The sequence below is a fragment of the Hyla sarda genome, chromosome 1, assembly GCF_029499605.1.
Source record: "Hyla sarda isolate aHylSar1 chromosome 1, aHylSar1.hap1, whole genome shotgun sequence".
NCBI classification, from domain to species: Eukaryota; Metazoa; Chordata; class Amphibia; order Anura; family Hylidae; genus Hyla; species Hyla sarda.
This window is the reverse complement of record NC_079189.1, coordinates 344,162,414-344,183,850: the sequence shown is the minus strand read 5'-3', so window position 1 is coordinate 344,183,850 and position 21,437 is coordinate 344,162,414.

Sequence of the window (21,437 nt, the reverse complement as noted above, 5' to 3'; positions counted from 1 at the left end):
TTAAGTCTAGCAATAGAACTAATCGACTTCCTAGGCCTGTATCCTGCTTGATGTCACCGCCAAGTGAATAAAATAAGTTTTCCTGGATGGTGAGTGTCGCCTTTTTCTGTTGCCTTTCTGCTGAATCGTTACTGTCTATCGGGCAGAGCACCACCGCTACAGGACTGAATGGTCTGGCTCATGTCCTGCTGCATTTCTCCGTTCCTCTCTACGGCTTAGTTCTGTCAGTGTCGGCTGCCTTGTCTTCCACGTTATCAGTTTACTTACTAAAATCTTGGCCACATGCTTAGGGTAAAACTTATATAAAATGCAATAATTTGAGGGAAATATATGTAAATGGGTAAGCAACTAGCTTAGTGATAGCAAACAGGATGGTTAACAATGATACATACTCTGATTGGGTCCCATTAACCAGTGGGGTACGTTAGGGGTTAGTATTGGTTCCTCTTATTTTGTATGTTTTTGTTACAGGGATTACAGACTATGATGTCCTACTGTGTTAGTAAAGTTTTGTTCATGTTACTTTTTATTGCTATGTTATTGTTTTTGTTATTTTCGTAATATTTTAATATTGTTATATAAATGAAATAAAGATTAGAATATTTTCAGATGATGATATGTTTTGTAAGGAAATCAATACATAAGGAGGATAATATCACACTAAAGAAGGAGCTGGGAAAGCTAGAGGCTTGAGTGTAGAAATTAAATGTGCACTGTCAGATTCAAAAATATTTTATGTTTTACATCTTGGCAAAACATTAACCTTTCTAATATACCTAATAAAAAAAGATTTCCTTTATATAGAAATTATAGCTTACAAAAACACCACTAGGAGCCTCTTTACCAACAAAACCATAATCATGTCCGATCATCTTTGTCCAAGCTGAAGCACAGGCTGGGACAAAGTCCAGTAGTGGAGGATGGGACTAGCACTTCTCTGTGCTCACTACTGTCCTATCAGACTGCAATATGGGAACAGAGAGGAGGGGTTACAGACCAGTCTGTAGTGATTGGATGAAGAGACCCAGCACAGCAGACTCAGGGAGGAAGATGAGCCATGCAAAGTGAGGACACTCTCCCTCCATAGCACAGAATGACAGACCAAGTGAGCAACAGATATAAAGGTATTTGTGAGATAAATATAAGTGCTAGACACATAGAAATGATATATACATTATCAGGATTAGGTACTGAGTAACATAACTTTCATGTGGAATATGACAGGTACTCTTTAAGTTGAATTAGCTTGGAGAGGATATAGGTTGCACTTGATTGACTCTTTTTTCAATCTTATTAACCCCTTAAGTACTCAGCGTTCTTCAGTTTTTGCATTTTCGTTTTTTCCTCCTTACCTTTTAAAAATCATAACCCATTCAATTTTCCACCTAAAAATCCATATTATGGCTTATTTTTTGCAACACCAATTCTAATTTGTAATGACATCAGTCATGTTACCCAAAAATCCACGACAAAACGGAAAAGAAAATCATTGTGCGGCAAAATTTAAGAAAAACGCCATTTTATAAATTTTGGGGGCTTCCGTTTCTATGCAGTGCATTTTCTGGTAAAAATGACACCTTATCATTAGGTGCATACAGTTAAAATTATACCCTACTTATATAGGTTTAATTTTGTTCTGGAAAAAATCAGAACTACATGCAGGATAATGTATTTGTTTAAAAATGTCCTCTTCTGACCCCTATAACTTTAAAATTTTTCCGCATATGGGGATGTATTATAATTTTTTGCACCATCATCTGAAGTTTTTATCTGTAACATTTTAGTTTTGATCTGACTTTTTGATTGCTTTTTATTCATTTTTTACTGGAGTTTGGCATTTGGATTTTTTTTTTTTACGTGTATGCCATTGACCGTGCGGTTAAATTAAGGATATATTTTTATAGTTTGGACATTTACGCACGCGGCAATATCACAAATGTTTATATATATTTTTATTTACGTAGTTTTTTTTATGGGAAAAGAGGGGTGATTCTGACTTTTAGGGAAGGGGTTAATTCACATTTATTAACACTTTTTTTTTGTTTTTTGCAATGTTAAGTCTCCATAGGGGGCTTTAACATTGCACACTATGATTTCCTACACTGTTCACTGCCATGCATTAACATGGCACTGATCAGTGTTATCTCCGAGCGACTGCTCCTGGCTTGATCTCAGGCACGGAGCAGTCATTCGGTGGTCGGACATGCAGGAGGCCGGTAGGGAACCTTCTGCAAGCTATTCGGGATGCCGTGAATTCACTGACTGGGCTGCCGGGATGCTTTCGGTTTCACTTCAGACACGTTGGTCAACTTTGATTGTCACGTCTGAAGGGTTAATACCAGGCATCACAGCGATAGGTAATGTCTGGTATTAGCCGCGGGTCCCGGCCGGGACCGACCCGATATGACGTGGGGTCACCAGGATGCAGCTGGCGCAGGATGCAAGTATACGTCCTACGTTGTTAAGGAGTTAACTATGTAATACTTTGTAAATGCAGAAAATGCTAAATCATATACTGTATGCAGTGGGCAATACCTCTGGCTAGTATGAACAAGGTCATATTTAGTGAACTTCTATACGTACATATTTGTTAATAAACACCATTGGTCTTTTTGTTATCCCTGCTACCCAAATCTCTGTCAGGAACTATGGGAGCTTGGCATTATTTAATGCAAATGAAGGCTCCATTATAGTCTATGGAGCTGTCTCACCTGTAGTCAGACCGGCTGAGCGCCAAGCCAAGAGTGAACGCACTTCACCTGGCTATATCTTGCGATCTGTGGCATATTAAGACAGATCGAAGACCTTGTCGATCAACACTTTTGACATGTCCTTATGTTTTTTGTTTTTTTATAATGATAGTAACACTTTAAAATCTTGTTCTTTTCTTCCCACACTTTTGCTGTTTTTTTAAGGTAGAATAAACTGTAACAAAGGGAATCCCTCAATATTATTTTACTTAGAAATATCCCGAACTCTCCAATCCTGATTTTACAGTGTTTATTCTTGATATAAAGATGTATGGGTATAGATTTACAGAAAAGATATATAACTATTACTTTAATATCAGAACAGCAGGTAAAGCACCTTAGGGGATATTTTCTCTTCTAGTTGAGGTGCAGTTAGTGATCACTGTAGATGATAGAAAGTGAAATTGGGCAAATGAATGCAGGCACCTGGAACACAAAAAATAAGGGAAACGATGCAGGTGACAGATTGAACCCAAATCGCCTGATAGGCCAAGATCTTATTCTAAGTTTTGCTGTGGAGCACCACAGTTACATGTTACACCTTTGTGTAATGATGCTGGTGGGTGTCTGCAGAACCAAACATTACATTTAGCAGGCACCTTTCTCTGTTCCTAATGATGGCACCCCATACTCAGATGCCCCTGGAACTGGAAGAAAATCTGTTATCTCTATTTGGTGCTAACAGCTGCAGACACAATTATTAAATAACCATTTTATTTCTCAGCCAAGTGTCAAAGGGGCTGAGAAATAACCAGGAGGCGTGCCAAGCTGTGGTAATTGACCAGCTAAGCTCAGCCTCTTTGATTCTTGGCTGAGAAAAGACTATTTCATTCATTTGGCAACCCCCATCATCTCCAGGAAAGGTACAGTTTGCTTTCATACCAACAGTGCAGCTTATCCAAATGCAGATGACAGCTCCAATTTAAATAGGCACTTTCATTTAAATAAACTTCAATACGTTTTAATGGTAGGGCACAATAGGGAGGCCCAACAACAGTGCAAGAAAGGAATACAAGCTCATTTCAATGTCAAAAATAAGTGAAAGACTACTCATAAAGTCTGATATCAGCACATAAGGGTGGTAGCCCTTGCAGGATAAGTGAGGAACTACTTACTAAAGATAATTGCATTAGATAGGTGTTGTAGTTCTTATAGGATAACTCAGACAAACAACAAGCAAGCCAAAGCAGTAGCCAGCAACTAGACAAAATAAAAAATGCAAAATACTGATATGGTAGATGAAATGTATAATAGAGAAATTACATTTATCCTTATTTTAAAGACTGAAATAGTCTAGTTACACAGTTTCTGATGTACACTTTAAAACATATTTTGTACACTCCCAATATCAGTTCATATTGGTCTTGGCAGTGCCTGTTCTACTTGTCACATCTGCTTTACTTTTAGGTTTGATAAGTTTGACTTTCTACCCACTTGTTCTGCTAGAAAGCTTTTTACATACAAGTTTTTATAACACAGAGTTATGTTAAAAGAGTATTGGAAAGGCTCTTATTAGACTAGCAACCATTAGACCCAAGCTGCCCAAATAACACTTATACCCACGGTGTCAGATAAAAAGGCAAAATATAAGAAGTATTTGGGGCTCAGGGTCATGAATATTGCAACAAGGATAATTTATTATTGTAGAATAAAGATAAATATAAAATGTGCTTTGTGTCCTGTGACTCACAGGGCCCTTGTGTGTCAGCAGGGACACAAGATGGCATACCATAAACAATGATTACAATGAATAAGATGGCAAATAGATACTAAAAAATGTTAATAATAAATAGTCCTTTTTCTTAAAAAATGCAAGATGATAGTAAAAAGAGGATTGATAAAAATGGACAAAAATGTGACCACGCACTGGCAATAAGTCCAACCTGGATGTGGTATTGTACAGTATAGTGAACTTTGTCTTTCATTAAATTCAGTGATTACTCGTTGAATCACTGTTCCTTATGTTAATTAAATCCAGGTAAGTAATTTGTACAGTTTATGGCTCCCCGATCCAGATACAGTGCTCTCTCTGTACACTGATAACTTTGTATCTGCACTGCGATAGTTTGAATCTAGGCAGAGAGCGCGCTGCTGGAGACTCGACCGTCTCGCAGGTTCGCAGAGTGGATGGCAGTGGGCTCCGGTTCTGTGGACTGCAGGCCTTCTCCTGTGTGCAGCAGATGCAGATACCCGCAGCGTCCTCATGTCGGGATGGTGCGCACTTTCATGGGCCGATAGACAGGTTCAGTGATGCCGGTGAGTATAGTCCGATATTGTGCTGATATCCTATTACAGAATTAGTGGTGGTCGCACTTGTATTATGGCTGGAAGCATTTCAGGTCCCCCATAGGACCTTTCTTCAGCAACTTGACATAATCTATGTCAAGCTGCTAAAGAAAGTTCCTATGGGGGACCTGAAACACTTCCAGCCATAATACAAGACAAAAAAAAATGAACAGCAGCATCCAAGTGTTGTTATAAAAATGATGCAATAGCCAACGACCACCATTTTCATAGGATAGGAGCCTTTTCGCCAACATTGTGCAAATGCAATAGTCTAAGCGTTTGTAGACAAATGTTACACCAATTATATAAACAATCTCCATCTGCAAATAAGCATATGTAGTATCAGAAACCCTAATATCAATGTATTATTTGTATCGTATGTGTGCAATCGTGTAATCTATATGTGTCAAAATCATTACTGAACATTTGTATATGAGCAGGTTCATATGGCTGTAATAAAGCTAAGTTTATCCTTTTCATTTCTATATTGGTTGTCTATTCTGAAATATTTGATTAGCAGACCCTAAATAACAGATAAATACTTAAAACAGGGTCCTCAAAAGCTGATGTCTGGTACCACTAGGAACAAGGAGGCCATGTTACCTCATAGACTCTCATTTAGACAGATTATGGCATATGATATGTGCACAGAAGAATTGGTTCACTGCATAACTGATAATTTTCTAAATTAAAAGCATAAATTCCATGTTTTCTAAGGCTATGTTCACATAGCTAAATTACTGAGCAGAATTCCGCTGAAATATTTCGCTCAGAAATTCCACTGCAGCAGAGTCTCATTGATTTCAATGGGATTCTGCTGCACTGTGCATCAGAATTTCTGTGGCAGATGTTTCTTCTGTGGAAATCCCAATTCCAACATCTGCAGAAAGAAAAGACATGTCTATTCTTTCTGCAGATTCCGCTTGGAAATGCATTGCTGTTTATTACATTTCCAAGGGGTCCTAACACCCGCCAGAAAGTTCCAATGTAAAGACTGTCCACCCATGTCACTTGGTGAAGATCATCAGTTTTTCCAAACTACTTTGAGGCTGTTTCCAAAAAAAAATGCCCAAAATGACTCATTTTCAGACCATTGCTTTGGCACAACCACAAAATACCAGGAAACGTAAGTTTAGAAGATGATCCTCTTTATTATGCACATGTACCACATTTTAGGACTGGAACAGCCCTTTCCTCACAGTCACAGTTAAAAAAAATGTTCTATTAAAATGTCCCTTGAACGGCATCTTTGGAAAACCACCTCAGAGGTAGAAATTTTTTGATATTGCGCTGAATTTAGGGCCAAAGAGTGTGAGAAATGTCAATGTGAAAACCCCTATACATGTAAAGGTTTGTTACTTAATCATACAAGTAGTGAAAGAAGCCTACACTAGATTTAAACCAGTTTTCAAATCATTTAACATGTCCATGCTGGATTATTAAACCATTTTTTACCGCTACTTTGTTCTTCTCATTTTAGCGCACAAATGTAGAGTTGGTGGAGCTGAAAAAAGACAGTGTAATATATATTCCATTATAATCCCAGGCTGACACTAAAGAAGCTGTATCCAGGAAGAAAAGGGAAATATTTCATAGAGGAGAATGTATTACTTTAAATAAGCATTCCACTTCCCTACACAAATTGAGTTATTATCCAGAAAACAATAGAACAGACCTTTACTTCGACAACACTATGTTCCATCACAAACTAATGAACAATAACGTACGGTGTATATCAAAGTGAAGGATGTCAAATGCTGCCGTTATTTCAATTCTTTGCATGTTCAAGGATTTTAGATGTGGGATCATGAAAGGAGACAGCACAGCAATACTGAAGCTTAAAGAAAAAAGCAACTGTTTTATTGTCTACCAAATATTATAGCCTTCAATCTTCACGAACTGTTTTAGCGCCATGGAAACAACTGTATGGGTTTCACTGAGAGCAAAAATGAGCAATATGTCAGAATGACTTCTTCTATGAGAAAGAGATGTCAAGACTCTTACTACGCTTAAGTTACTAGAAGAGTTTTACAGCTTATACATACAGACATTGTGGGACTGACAGTGGGGTAGCAGCTTTGTGCCGGCGGGGATCTTGTTGAATTGATATTAGTAACTAAACAAAGATTTTTATTGTTAAAGAAAACATCTGATTTTACAAAGGAACATTTTGAATGCTATTTACTGGGTCTGTAATATGGTTAAAGGAGTACTGCAGCCATAGACAGTTATCCCCTAACGACACACCCCCTCCATACAGCTCTATGGGAGAGGCGGGGATGCACGAACGCTGCATCTCCGCCTCTCCCATAGATATATCTGGAGGGGGCGAGTGTGCCGCGGTGTCATGCTGCAGCCGACATGCCCCCTGTGCGGAAGACCTCCAGTAGAGGAAATTGCGGGTGATCCCAGTGTTCGGACCCCCCCAGCGATCAGACACTTATCCCCTATAATGCTGAACATCTTATGTTTATATGTACCTGTAACTCATTATATGGCATCCAAATTAATGTTGTATAAATATTATATTAATATTTAAAAACCCAATAAAAATCACATTGAAGGAGATAAGTGTCTATGGGTGCTGATCTCCTGTAAATATACACACTGGCCAAGTTGCACCTTGCTAATACCCAGTTGGGCCCCCTTATCTTCATATGGGCATGATGGCATCACAAACAGAGATGAGCAAGTTGAGCCTGGCAAACCGGATCTCATTCAGAATTTTGCATTAACCCCTTAAGGACCGGAGGTTTTTCCGTTTTTGCATTTTCGTTTTTTGCTCCTTGCCTTTAAAAAATCATAACTCTTTCAAATTTACACCTAAAAATCCATATGATGGCTTATTTTTTGCGCCACCAATTCTACTTTGTAATGACGTCAGTCATTTTGCCCAAAAATCTATGGTGAAGCGGGAAAAAAAATCATTGTGCGACAAAATTGAAAAAAAAAAACGCTGTTTTGTAACTTTTGGGGGCTTCCGTTTCTACGTAGTACATTTTTCGGTAAAAATGACACCTGATATGTATTCTGTAGGTCCATACGATTAAAATGATACCCTACTTATATAGGTTTGATTTTGTCGGACTTCTGGAAAAAATCATAACTACATGCAGGAAAATTAATACGTTTAAAATTGTCATCTTCTGACCCCTATAACTTTTTTATTTTTCCGTGTATGGGGCGGTATGAGGGCTCATTTTTTGCGCCGTGATCTGAAGTTTTTAACGGTACCATTTTTGCATTGATAGGACTTATTGATCACTTTTTATTCATTTTTAAATGATATAAAAAGTGACCAAAAATGCACTATTTTGGACTTTGGAATTTTTTTGCGCGCACGCCATTGACCGAGCGGTTTAATTAATGATATATTTTTATAATTCGGACATTTCCGCACACGGTGATACCACATATGTTTATTTTTATTTTTATTTACACTGTGTTTTTTTTTTTATTGGAAAAGGGGGGTGATTCAAACTTTTAATAGGGGAGGAGTTAAATGATCTTTATTCACTTTTTTTTTTCACTTTTTTTTTGCAGTGTTATAGGTCCCATAGGGACCTATAACACTGCACACACTGATCTTCATCATTGATCACTGGTTTCTCATAAGAAACCAGTGATCAACGATTCTGCCGGATGACTGCTCATGCCTGGATCTCAGGCACTGAGCAGTCATTCGGCGATCGGACAGCGAGGAGGCAGGTAGGGGCCCTCCCGCTGTCCTGTCAGCTGTTCGGGATGCCGCGATTTCACCGCGGCTATCCCGAACAGCCCACTGAGCTAGCCGGGATGCTTTCGGTTTCACTTTAGACGCGGCGTTCAACTTTGAACGCCGCGTCTAAAGGGTTAATAGCGCGCGGCACAGCGATCAATGCCGCGCGCTATTAGCCACGGGTCCCGGCCGTTGTTAGAGGCCGGGCCCGACCCGCTATGACGCGGGGCCACGCCGTGGCCCCGCGTTATAGATCGGGAGTGGACACATGACGTTCCAGTACGTCATGTGTCCTTAAGGGGTTAAAGGGGTATTCCGGTGGAATTATTTATTTTTTTTAAATCAACTGGTGCCAGAAAGTTAAACAGATTTATAAATTACTTCTATTAAAAAATTATTAATCCTTCCAGTACTTATTAGCTGCTGAATGCTACAGAGGAAATTATTTTATTTTTTGAACACAGTGCTTTCTGCTGACATCACGATCACAGTGCTCTCTGCTGACATCTTTGTCCATTTTAGGAACTGTCCAGAGCAGCATATGTTTGCTATGGGGATTTTCCCCTACTCTTGACAGTTCCTAAAATGGACAGAGATGTCAGCAGAGAGCACTGTGCTCGTGATTCAGCAGAGAGCTCTGTGTTCCAAAAAGAATAGAATATTCAGCAGCTAATAAGTACTGGAAGGATTACGATTTTTTAATAAAAGTAATTTACAAATCTGTTTAACTTTCCGGCACCAGTTGATTTAAAAAAAAAAAAAAAAAAAAAAACAGTTTTCCACCAGAGTACCCCTTTAAACGCGGCTTGCTGAATATTTAAACTTTGCCAGGCCCGGGATGAGGGGATAAGGAACACATGGGGGGAGATTTTTCAAACATGACTGCGGTGCACGTCCCTCACAGTAATTTTTTTTCCCACTGGCTATGTTTGTTCATTCGTTAAGTTTATCAAGAGTCGCACGGCATTTGATAAATTTAGTGCAGCCATACACGTCTTGCGCAAATAGCGTACCACAATAATTTACTAAACGTGGTCTCCTGGTAGCGGTGATATGCAGTATACTTTGGATCTCTGCTCAAAGTAAATTGAGGACCACTGCATCCACAGATGCACATTTTACGGAGATATGCATTTTAACTGACATCGGCTGTGCAATGCTTTGTCACTAAAAAGTCGCTTTTAAGCGCCGCAAAAAAAAAATGTCTAAATGCTTTGATAAATGTCCCCAATGGTCTTTTGGCACCAAAATGCATGATAGGATGAGAAAGTAACACTGAGATGAAGTCAGGGTAGCCCAGCATACCTTGCAGCTAGCAGTAAGATCACATGGCAACAGGTTAGCCAATCATTGCTTGAATTCTTTTAGTTACAACTCCCAGGCCACTCAGAAGACAGAACAGGGGTGGGTTTAAAACTATCTTTTTTAAATCAACTGGTGCCAGAAAGTTAAACAGATTTGTAAATGACTTCTATAAAAAAAATCTTAATCCAAATTTAATTTGAAAAAAAAAATCTTAATCCTTCCAGTACTTATTAGCAGCTGAATACTACATAGGAAATTCTTTTCTTTTTGTAACAAGAGCTCCCTGCCGACATCATGACCACAGTGCTCTCTGCTGACATCTCTGTACATTTTAGGAACTGTCCAGAGCAACATATGTTTGCTATGGGGATTTTCTCCTACTCTGTACAGTTCTTAAAATGGACAGAGATGTCAGCAGAGAGCACTGTGGTCATGATGTCAGCAGAAAGCTCTGTGTTCCAAAAAGAAAAGAATTTCCACTGTAGTATTCAACAGCTAATAAGCACTGAAAGGATTAAACAAATCTGTTTAACTTTCTGGCACCAGTTGATTAAAAAAAAAAAAGTTTTCCACCGGAGTACCCCTTTAAGAGGCAGATAAATCCCTATGCACTGCATTGTGGTGACCATCTTGGAAAAAGCTCACTGTGGAACTACTAATTCCAAAAAGCCTTCACAACTACAATACAAAGCAAGCTAAGCAAAGCATTGTGTAGTGGGCTAATCTCAGTGACCTTTCACCTTCATTACTGTGTCCAGTCGGTGCACTAAAAATCACAGTAATATGACTGCAGAATGAGCCTATAGAAAGGTATTGCACTATAAATCAAGGCAAGGGGAGCAAAGCATTGTGCAGTGGGCTGACCTAAACATAAATCCACTTTACAAAGTTACCTGTATTTTCTGAGTTTATTCAAACATATAGCACTTGTAGCTGGGTTTAACATAAATCTGCATTAAAAGTATTGAGAGTAAGCATGAAATAGGCATTTTAGGCTAAGTTACCTGTATTTTCAAGTAACATAAATACGCTTTATGGGTCTATTCAAACATACAGTATCCTGCACATATTTGACACTCCAGATTTGAAGCTGTGTTGAGTCATTTAGTTTACATTGAAATATGCAGATTCAAATCTGTAGCACAGAAAATGCAGAGTGAAGTGGAGTGAAGCTCTACGTTTTCTTTTGCCCGGATTACTCAACTGTCAGAATTAGAGATGAGCGAATTTTTGAAAAATTAGATTCGGCCGATTCGCTGAATTTTCCGAAAAAATGTGGTTCGATACAAATTTATTCACAGTGAATGGCTATTAAAAATGGCTATTTCTGGCCTACAGAGAGCCTCTATAGGGGTGTAGAACACTTTGCCTTGCTGTAGCACGCATAGGGTGTGTGCTGGATTAGTGAAATAATACTGTTATACAGTATGGCATGCAGATCAGAGTCTTCGCTATTAGAATCACTGTCACAGAGTGACGCAATGACAGAGCCTGGAGGTGGCATCAGTATGAGGAGACCATATAGTGGCTGAATGACACAGAGTGGAGGTGGCGGCAGCATGTGGAGAACATATAGTGGCTGAATGACACAGCGTTGAGGTGGCAGCAGCATGAGGAGACCACATAGTGGCTGAATGACACAGGTTGGAGTTGGCGGCAGCATATAGTGGTTGAATGACACAGCCTGGAGTTTACGGCAGCATCAGATGAACATATAGTGGCTGAATGACACAGCGTGGAGGTGGCAACAGCATGGGGAGAACATATAGTGGCTGAATGACAAAGTGTGGAGGTGTCGGCAGCATGAGGAGAACATATAGTGGCTGAATGACACAGCCTGGAGTTGGCGGAAGCATGAGGAGACCATATAGTGGCTGAATGACACAGCGTGGAGGTGGCGGCAGCCTGAGGAGACTACATAGTGGCTGAATGACTCAGCCTGGAGTTTGTGGCACCATGAGGAGAACACATAGTGGCTTAATGACACAGCGTGGAGGTGGCGGCAGCATGAGGAGACCATACATAGCCTCAATATGGGTGTAGAACACTTTGCCTTGTCCTAACATGCATAGGGAGTGTGCTGTGTCAATGAAATAATACTGTTATTCAGTATGACATGCAGATCACTATTAGAATCACTGCCGCAGAGCATCTGGATGTGGCAGCAGGGAGACCATATGACGTCAGAATAAAGAGATTTTTTTTATGTAATTCTTACTTAATTTAAATTTATTTAAAATTTTTGAGTACCCATTCTGGTGAGCATCGAGCTGGCGGTCCTCCGCAAGGCGAGATACCACCTGTTTCAGTCCCTGCCTCTCAGCGCCCCTTGACTGTGAAAGTGTGAATGTTTCATTTAATCAGTTATGGTTCATTGTTATAGCTCCAAGCTGTTTCATTGGATTCTTGTGATAATTCCACAGGTAATATATGATGTTGATGACCATAGGGCCTCAGTCTTGAAAAGGTTACATTGATTTTTTTCAATTTAAATTTAAGATTTATATTATATTCCCAAGTTTAATGTCCTGGCGTTTACTTTGAACTAATACTGTATGACCACAAAACCCAATCTAACAAGGAGTCACATGGCGGCACAATGAAAGAGCCTAGAGGTGGCAGCAGCCCGATAAGACCATAGGGTGTCACAATAGAAAAGATTAAAGATAAAATAAAGATATTTTGTAAAATTTTTATTGAAGATTTTAGATACATGAACATTTTTAAAGTTTAATCTATGGTGCCAACAGCATAAAGAGACCATATGGTGGCACAATGACACAGCCTGGAGGCGGCAGCAGCACGAGGAGACCATAGGGCCTCACAATTCCAAAGATTAAAAGATACATGTTCAAATTTTAATTGAAGATTTTTGGTAGCTAGTGCTACCATTAAAATTTTTAGGTAATGTCCCAGCAGCATGATGAGACCATAGGGCCTAAAAATCCCTAAGATTAAAAGATACATTTTCAAATTTTAATTGAAGATTTTCGGTAGCTAGTGCTACCATATAATTATTTAGATAATGTTCCAGCAGCATGATGAGACCATAGGGCCTCACAATCCCTAAGATTAAAAGATACATTTTCAAATTTTAATTGAATATTTTTGGTAGCTAGTGCAACCATAAAAATGTTTAGGTAATGTCCAAGCAGCATGATGAGACCATAGGGCCTCACAATCCCTAAGATTAAAAGATACCTTTTCAAATTTTAATTGAAGATTTTTGGAAGCTAGTGCTACCATAAAATACCAATACTCGGTGATGAAGGTGGGTAAACAAAGTAAAAAAAAGTAGAACTTGGCATCAGATGTGTGGCATCAGGCGGATGGCAGGATCAAAAAAGTACCTGGGGCAGGTAGGCAGAAGAAAACTGTCTCTCTTGTAAAAGTGTTAGTGTGCACAAGTAAGTATTGAGGATATGCATCACGTAAAACTTACATTTTAATAATATGCTTAGGACAAAATATATGGACCAAAATTTTTTTTTTTAAATCGAACAAATGGAAAGGTGTGCAAAAACACCATGTGTCACCTACATCACCAAGTATTAATGTGATGCAAAGACCTCTAAAAGGTGGAAGGGAACAAAATATGGTCCATTGTAACCAGTGGGGGTAAAAACTTCCCCTGTAAGGCCCTACTCTCGCCTTATTAATTCCCTTCTTGGCAAGTGTTACTCACCCTAAAAAGAGCGGCCCCAGGAAACTCTCTCTATTTCCACCTAAAAACCCTGGGAAATTACAGTGTTTGTGTTACGCCGAGCGCTCGGGGTTCCCGCTCCTCCCCGGAGCACTCGCAGAGTTCTCCTGTTCGCAGCGCCCCGGTCAGACCCGCTGACCGGGAGCGCTGCGATAATGTCCCTAGCCGTGATGCGATCCGCGATGCGGGACACGCCCGCTCGCGATTCGCACCCCGGCTCGCTTACCAGACTCGTTCCCCGTCTGTGCTGCCCCGGCGCGCGCGGCCACGCTCCCTAGGGCGCATGCGCGCCGGATCTTTAAGATTTAAAGGGCCAGTGCACCAATGATTGGTGCCTGGCCCAATCAGTCTGATTAGCCTCCACCTGCTCCCTGTCTATATAACCTCACTTCCCCTTCCCTTCCTGGCCGGATCTTGTTGCCTTTGTACCAGAGAAAGCATTACAGTGTTTGCCTTACCAGTGTTCCTGACCTCTTGCTATTACTATTGACTACGAACCTTGCCGCCTGCCCCGACCTTCTGCTACGTCTGACCTTGCCTCTACCTAGTCCTTCTGTCCCACGCCTTCTCAGCAGTCAGCGAGGTTGAGCCGTTGCCAGTGGATACGACCTGGTTGCTACCGCCGCAGCAAGACCATCCCACTTTGCGGCGGGCTCTGGTGAATACCAGTAGCAACCTAGAACTGGTCCACCGACACGGTCCACGCCAATCCCTCGCTGACACAGAGGATCCACATCCAGCTAGCCGAATCCTAACAGTAGATCCGGCCATGGATCCAGCTGAGGTGCCGCTGCCAAGTCTCGCTGGCATATCCACGGTGGTCGCCCAGCAATCCCGACTGATAGCCCAACAAGGTCACCAGCTGTTGCACTTGACCGCCATGCTACAGCAACTTCAGTCACAGCTACAGCAACAACCATCTCCTCCGCCGGCTCCTGCACCTCCTCCGCAGCAAGCGGCCGCTCCTAGCCTCCGCTTGTCCCTGCCGGACAAATTTGATGGGGACTCTAGACTCTACAGTGGTCTCCTGTCTGGGAAGGCCCTGTCATGGGCCACACCGCTCTGGGCACCTCTCTCGCAGTATCCTTTGCAATCTACCCCTGTGCCTCCCGCCGAGGAGGCTATGCAAGAGATAAAAATTTATGTCTGTACTGCGCTAGTACCGAACATTTCTTGGTGGATTGCCCTATTCGTCCTCCACGTCTGGGAAACGCACGCACGCACCCAGCTCACGTGGGAGTGGCGTCTCTTGGTCTGAAGTCTGCTTCTCCGCGTCTCACTATGCCCGTATGGGAAATTTTATTTTAGCCTCTTTTGTTAATAAGTTCAACATCCCTGTGAACCGTCTCGCCAAGCCGCTCTACATTTCCTCGGTCAACGGAGTAATATTGGACTGCACTGTGCGTTACCGCACAGAACCCCTGCTCATGAGCATTGGACTGCATCACAAAAAAATTGAACTTTTTGTTTTGCCCAATTCCCCCTCTGAAGTCCTCCTCGGTCTGCCATGGCTCCAACGCCACTCTCCTACCCTTGACTGGACCACCGGGGAGATCAAGAGCTGGGGTGCTTCTTGCCACAAAAAATGCCTCACGTCTGCTCCCAGTCCCGTCAGTCAAACCTCAGTGTCTCCTTCTTTACCTGGTCTCCCCAAGGCCTATCAGGACTATGCTGTGCCTCCTCCTCATAGCCCCCGTCCTGGTAACACTCTGCCCTGTGCCAAGCTTCACCCTCTTCCCCCCCCCCCCCCCGCCCACTCCCACGCCTTCTGGTTTGCCCGCTGTTGATGAGGTTTCCCGGGACTTCTTCACCATCTGGAAAGAGACTCAAAAATCCCTCATACAGGCCTCATCCCGGATGAAGAAGCATGCCGACAAAAAAAGAAGAACTCCTCCTGTCTTTGTTCCTGGAGACAAAGTGTGGCTCTCCGCCAAGTATGTCCGCTTCCGTGTCCCCGGTTATAAACTGGGATCACGTTATCTTGGACCCTTTAAAATCAAGTGCCAAATCAATCCTGTCTCCTACAAACTCCTTCTTCCCCCTTCTCTCCGTGTTCCTAATGCTTTTCATGTCTCTCTTAAACCGCGTATCCTTAACCGCTTCTCTCCCAAGGTTGTTGCTCCTACTCCTGTCTCCGGGTCCTCAGATGTCTTCTCGGTTAAAGAAATTCTCGCGTCTAAGACGCTCAGAGGTAAAAAAATGTTTCTTGTAGATTGGGAGAATTGCGGCCCTGAGGAGAGGTCATGGGTACCTGAGGATAACATTCTCGACAAGGACCTAATTCACAAATTTTCAGGTTCCAAAAAGAGGGGGAGACCCAAGGGGGGGGGGTACTGTTACGCCGAGCGCTCCGGGTTCCCGCTCCTCCCCGGAGCGCTCGCAGCGTTCTCCTGTTTGCAGCGCCCCGGTCAGACCTGCTGACCGGGAGAGCTGCGATAATGTCCCTAGCCGTGATGCGATCTGCGATGCGGGACCCGCCCGCTCGCGATTCGCACCCCGGCTCGCTTACTAGACTCGTTCCCCGTCTGTGCTGTCCCGGCGCGCTCTGCCCCGCTCCCTAGGGCGTGCGCGCGCCGGCTATTTAAGATTTAAAGGGCCAGTGCACCAATGATTGGTGCCTGGCCCAATCAGTCTGATTAGCCTCCACCTGCTCCCTGTCTATATAACCTCACTTCCCCTTCCCTTCCTGGCCGGATCTTGTTGCCTTTGTGCCAGAGAAAGCGTTACAGTGTTTGCCTTACCAGTGTTCCTGACCTCTTGCTATTACTATTGACTACGAACCTTGCCACCTGCCCCGACCTTCTGCTATGTCTGACCTTGCCTCTGCCTAGTCCTTCTGTCCCACGCCTTCTCAGCAGTCAGCGAGGTTGAGCCGTTGCCGGTGGATACGACCTGGTTGCTACCGCCGCAGCAAGACCATCCCACTTTGCGGCGGGCTCTGGTGAATACCAGTAGCAACCTAGAACCGGTCCACCGACACAGTCCACGCCAATCCCTCGGTGACACAGAGGATCCACATCCAGCTAGCCGAATCCTAACAGTTTGTAGGGGGAAATAGGGAGAGGTTCCTGTGTGGAGCCGCCCTTTTTGGGGTGAGTAAAACTTGCCAAGAAGGGAATTAATAATGTGAGAGTAGGGCCTTACAGGGTGTAGGTGGCGCATCGTGTTTTTTTGCACACATTTCCTTTTTGTTAGATTTCAAAAAAAAAATTTGTGGTCCCTATATTTTATCCCAAGAAAAGTTACATTTTTGCTAATGGATTTCCTCGATACTTACTTTTGGTCTAGTGGGGAGAAATTTCTGTAACTGGGGATCAGCACCTTAATTATGTTTTGCAGTATCCATGGCAGCACAATGAGAGAGTCTGGAGGTGGTAGTATCAGCATGAGGAGTCAATATGGTGGCACAATGACAGAGCCTGAAGGTGGCAGCATCAGTATGAGGAGACCATATGGCGGCACAATGAGAGAGCCTGGAGGTGGCAGCATCATCATGAGGAGACCATATAGCAGCACAATCAGAGAGCCTGGAGGTGGCAGCATCGGCATGAGGAAACCATATAGCGGCACAATGACAGAGCCTGGAGGTGGAAACATCAGCATGAGATCATATGGCAGCACAATGACAGAGCCTGGAGGTGGCAACATCAGCATGAGGAGACCATATGGCAGCACAATGAGAGAGTGTGGAGGTGACAGCATCAGAATGAGGAGACCATATGGCGGCACAATGAAAGAGCCTGGAGGTGGCAGCAGCAGCAGCATGAGGACCATGCCAACTGAGGGTTGAGTCTGAGGAACCAGCCGACTGTTGACTGAGGGAGTGGAATGTCACTTGGGATGAAGTGGATGACCGACTGAACCAATCAATCACGGCTGCTGAGCTGCTGGTCGAGACACGACTGCTAGCAAACACCGGGAGTTCAGACCATTCATTGCGACTCCTGCTGCCACATGCCCCTACTCTGCTGCGACTTCTGCCACTTCTCTGCCTGACATACTTATACACCAGCTGAGTGCATATATGTTACACTTATGAGAGGAGGATAATGCGCTCCACTATGATTAAAACTGTATTAGACTACCGAAACAAGGGTGAAGCATTGAATGGCCTTTCACAGTAACTAGGCTCAAATTAGTTTTTCAGGAAAAAAAAAAAAAACTACACCACGTAGGTGTACATACAGTTTAAACTTATGAGAGGAGGACTATGCACTCCACTACAAATTGTATAAGGCTACAGAAACAAGTGAGTAGCTTTGGATGGCCTTTCACAGAAACTAGGCAGTTTTTCAAGAAGAAGAAAAAAACTACACCACTTAGGTGTACGTACAGTTTACACTTATGAGAGGAGGACTCTGCACTCCACTACAAACTGTATAAGGCTACAGAAACAAGGGTATAGCTTTAACTGGCCTTTCACAGTAACTTGGCCAAAATTAGTTTTTCAGGAAAAAAATGTACACCACGTAGGTGTACGTACAGTTTACAACTATGAGAGATGGACAATATGCTCCGAATAAAACTGTATAAGGTTACAAAAACAAGGGTGTAGCTTTGGCTGCCCTTTCACAGTAACTAGGCCAAAATTAGTTTTTCAGGAGAAAAAACGTACACCACCTATGTATGCACAGGTTACACTTATGAGAGGACAATAAGCTCCGCTACGCAACCTCTATTAGGAACTGTAATCAGGTGACTATGGCTTTTCGTGCTGATCCCTAACTGGCCCCTGTTAGATTTACAGTTGTTGTACAACCAACTGCAGCAGTACAGGATCGCTGTGTAGTAGAGCCCGGTACAGTGTTATTAGGCACTAATAGCAGGTGACAATGGCTTTCCTTTAGTTTTATTTAAAAAAAAAATTTGAGTACATATATTTTATCTTAAGAAAAGTTATGTTTTATCTAATGCATCTCTGCAATACTTACTTGTGGTCTGATGGCGAGGAATGTCTGTAACTGGGGAGCAGCACCTTAAACATGTTTTGCACTATCTATATTTGTGAAGTGTTGATGTGGCACCATGGTCAATCTACTCTGATGCCTCAGGCATTGGTGGGTGGAAATCCTGGCTGATCCATGCCTGATTTATCTTCACAAAGGTCAGTCTCTCCACATTTTTCGTGGACACATGAGTTCTCCTTGGGGTTACTATGGCCCCCGCCGCACTAAACACCCACTCTGATGCCACACTACTGGCCAGGCAGGACAGCTTTTCCAGGGCAAACTCTGCTAGTTGCGGCCACAAATCAAGTTTGGCTGCTGAGATGTCCAGCGGATCTTCAAGGTGTGTTGGCATGGGCATGTCAAAGTATGCCATCACCTACTGGTTCAGGTTCTGCTCCAGGTCTACCTGCTGACGATGAGTTGCTTCACTATGCGGGAGAAAGAAGGAAGCTACTCATCAGCAACTGTAGACTTAGGCTGCTGCAGATGGAGCTCCAACTGCTCCTGCCACCCCACCCCTCCCCAGCAGCCATGGCAGTGGAAGGTGAGCGCAGAGGGCCCCTCGAGTCAGACCTGTTGTCGGTCACCATGGTTTCCATTCCCAGTTTTCATGGAGTAAGCTATAATTCGATTTCTATATGAATTACTTTTAGCAGTTCCTCCCGTGGTACTCCGTTCGCCAAGGCAAACCATGTGAAGAACAGCGTGGAGGAGCACTGAGACTTGTCCATGCAGTGGAGGCTGAGGAGACAGTGGAGGATGAGGAGGTGTGGTGGCACACTGTCACAGGACCAACGGCCTGTGAGCGTTGAGGTGGAATGGGCGTAACATTTCCAAGTTGCTGTTGTTACTGTGCAGGAACCACATTCATCCAGTGGTCCCTGACCGTAGTTACAGCTCCACACGTCGGCGCAGCCATGCACTTTGTTACACACTGACAGGCTCAAGGACTGCCTCATCTTCTGTTCCATAAAATTGTGCAGGGATGGTACTGTCTTCTTCGCAAAGAAATGACTCTCCACCTCGGCTCGGCACAAGCCATCAGTTCTCTGAGAGGTGCAGAGTCCTCCACTTGAAAAGGAAGGGACTGCAGCACCAACAACTTGGACAGGAGCACATACAGCTTCTGCACCGTTGGATGAGTGGGCACATACTGTTGTCTCTTGGACATGGCTTCGCTGATGGATTTCTGGCAGAATGACTGACTCAAAGTCGGAGGAGCAGGAGCATCTGGAGCGACAGAAGATGAGTATAAAACACTGCTCCCTTTGGCTGCAGTGGTGGAACCTTGACTGGCTGAAACAGGGAGCGGCATGCTACTGAGGATGCAGCAGGCTGGACCACCACATCGGAGCTATGGTTCTCAAAGGCCAATTTATGGTACAGCTGCATATGTTGATGCAGAGCCATGGTGCCACACCGCCGAGTATCTGATTTTCCCATTCCGCACTGATTGACTGCTACTGCCACCGACTCCAGGAACCCCTGTTCCACTACCTCCCAGGAAGATAGGCTGCCGCGAAGCAGGTGATCTCCCCAGGCACGTTTGGCTCCAGACTTTCCACTTCTGCCACCATGTTAACTGACAACCATACTACCACCTTGCTGGCTCAGCTACTGCCTCACAGGCAACCTGCAACCCTCTTCTCCTGATGATGATGAAGCCCCTTCTGCACCCAGCTCCCAAGTGTGATCGGCTTCATCATCATCGAGTTGTGTCTGCACGTCACTGATGTTCTCCTCAGGTTCCTCAATAGTATCTGCTTCAGGAGCCTGGACGCTCGCAACACCACCTCCAACGCCACTCTCCTCATCACTACTTGCCCGCCTAGCGGAGGAAGATACTTCTGTGAGGGAGGGAACAGCACAGGACAGAGGTAATGGGAGGACAGAGACTGCTCCCGGGCCATGCCAACTGAGGGTTGTGTCTGAGGAACCCACCGACGGTTGACTGGGTGTATCAGATGTCAATTGTGATGAAGTGAATGACCGTGTTAAAATCAATCAATGACAGCAGATGGGTTGCTGATCGAGACATGACCGCTAGCTGATCCCGGAAGCTATGGCCTCTCGCTGCGACTCCTGCTGCCACTTGTCCCTAGTCCGCTGCGACCTCTGCCTGATGAATTTAGGCCTCTGACACTCCTCTGTGCACGTCCTGGCACTTTTCTGCCTCACATACTTAGTGCGTATATGAGGGGAGTACAATACGCTCCTTTACGCTTAAAACAGTATTTGTCTACAACACCAGCAGGTGCGTACTTTTGCCTGGCCTTTCACAGTATATAGGCCCTTTAGACTTTAACAGGAACAAAATAGTACATCACTTAGATGTACGTATGTGGTATGCACTTATGAGGGGAGGACAATGCGCTCCAGTATGCTTAAAAAAGTATTTGTGTACAACACCAGCGGGTGAGTACTTTTGCCTGGTCTTTCACAGTATCTAGGCCCTTAAGACTTTAACAGGAACAAAATAGTACACTACTTAGACGTACGCATGTGGTATGCACTTATGAGGGGAGCACAATGCGCTCCAATAAGCTTAAAAAAGTACTTGTGTACAACACCAGCAATAGACACCAGTGCTGCAGCACACAGTCGCTGTGTACTACACCCAAAATTGCACTTTCCCTCCAATTATGGCTGCCGATTATATAGGTCTGTGACATTACAGGGATGACTGGCTACTGATAAGCTGCATGTGTTTCAGGGTCATTCCTTGC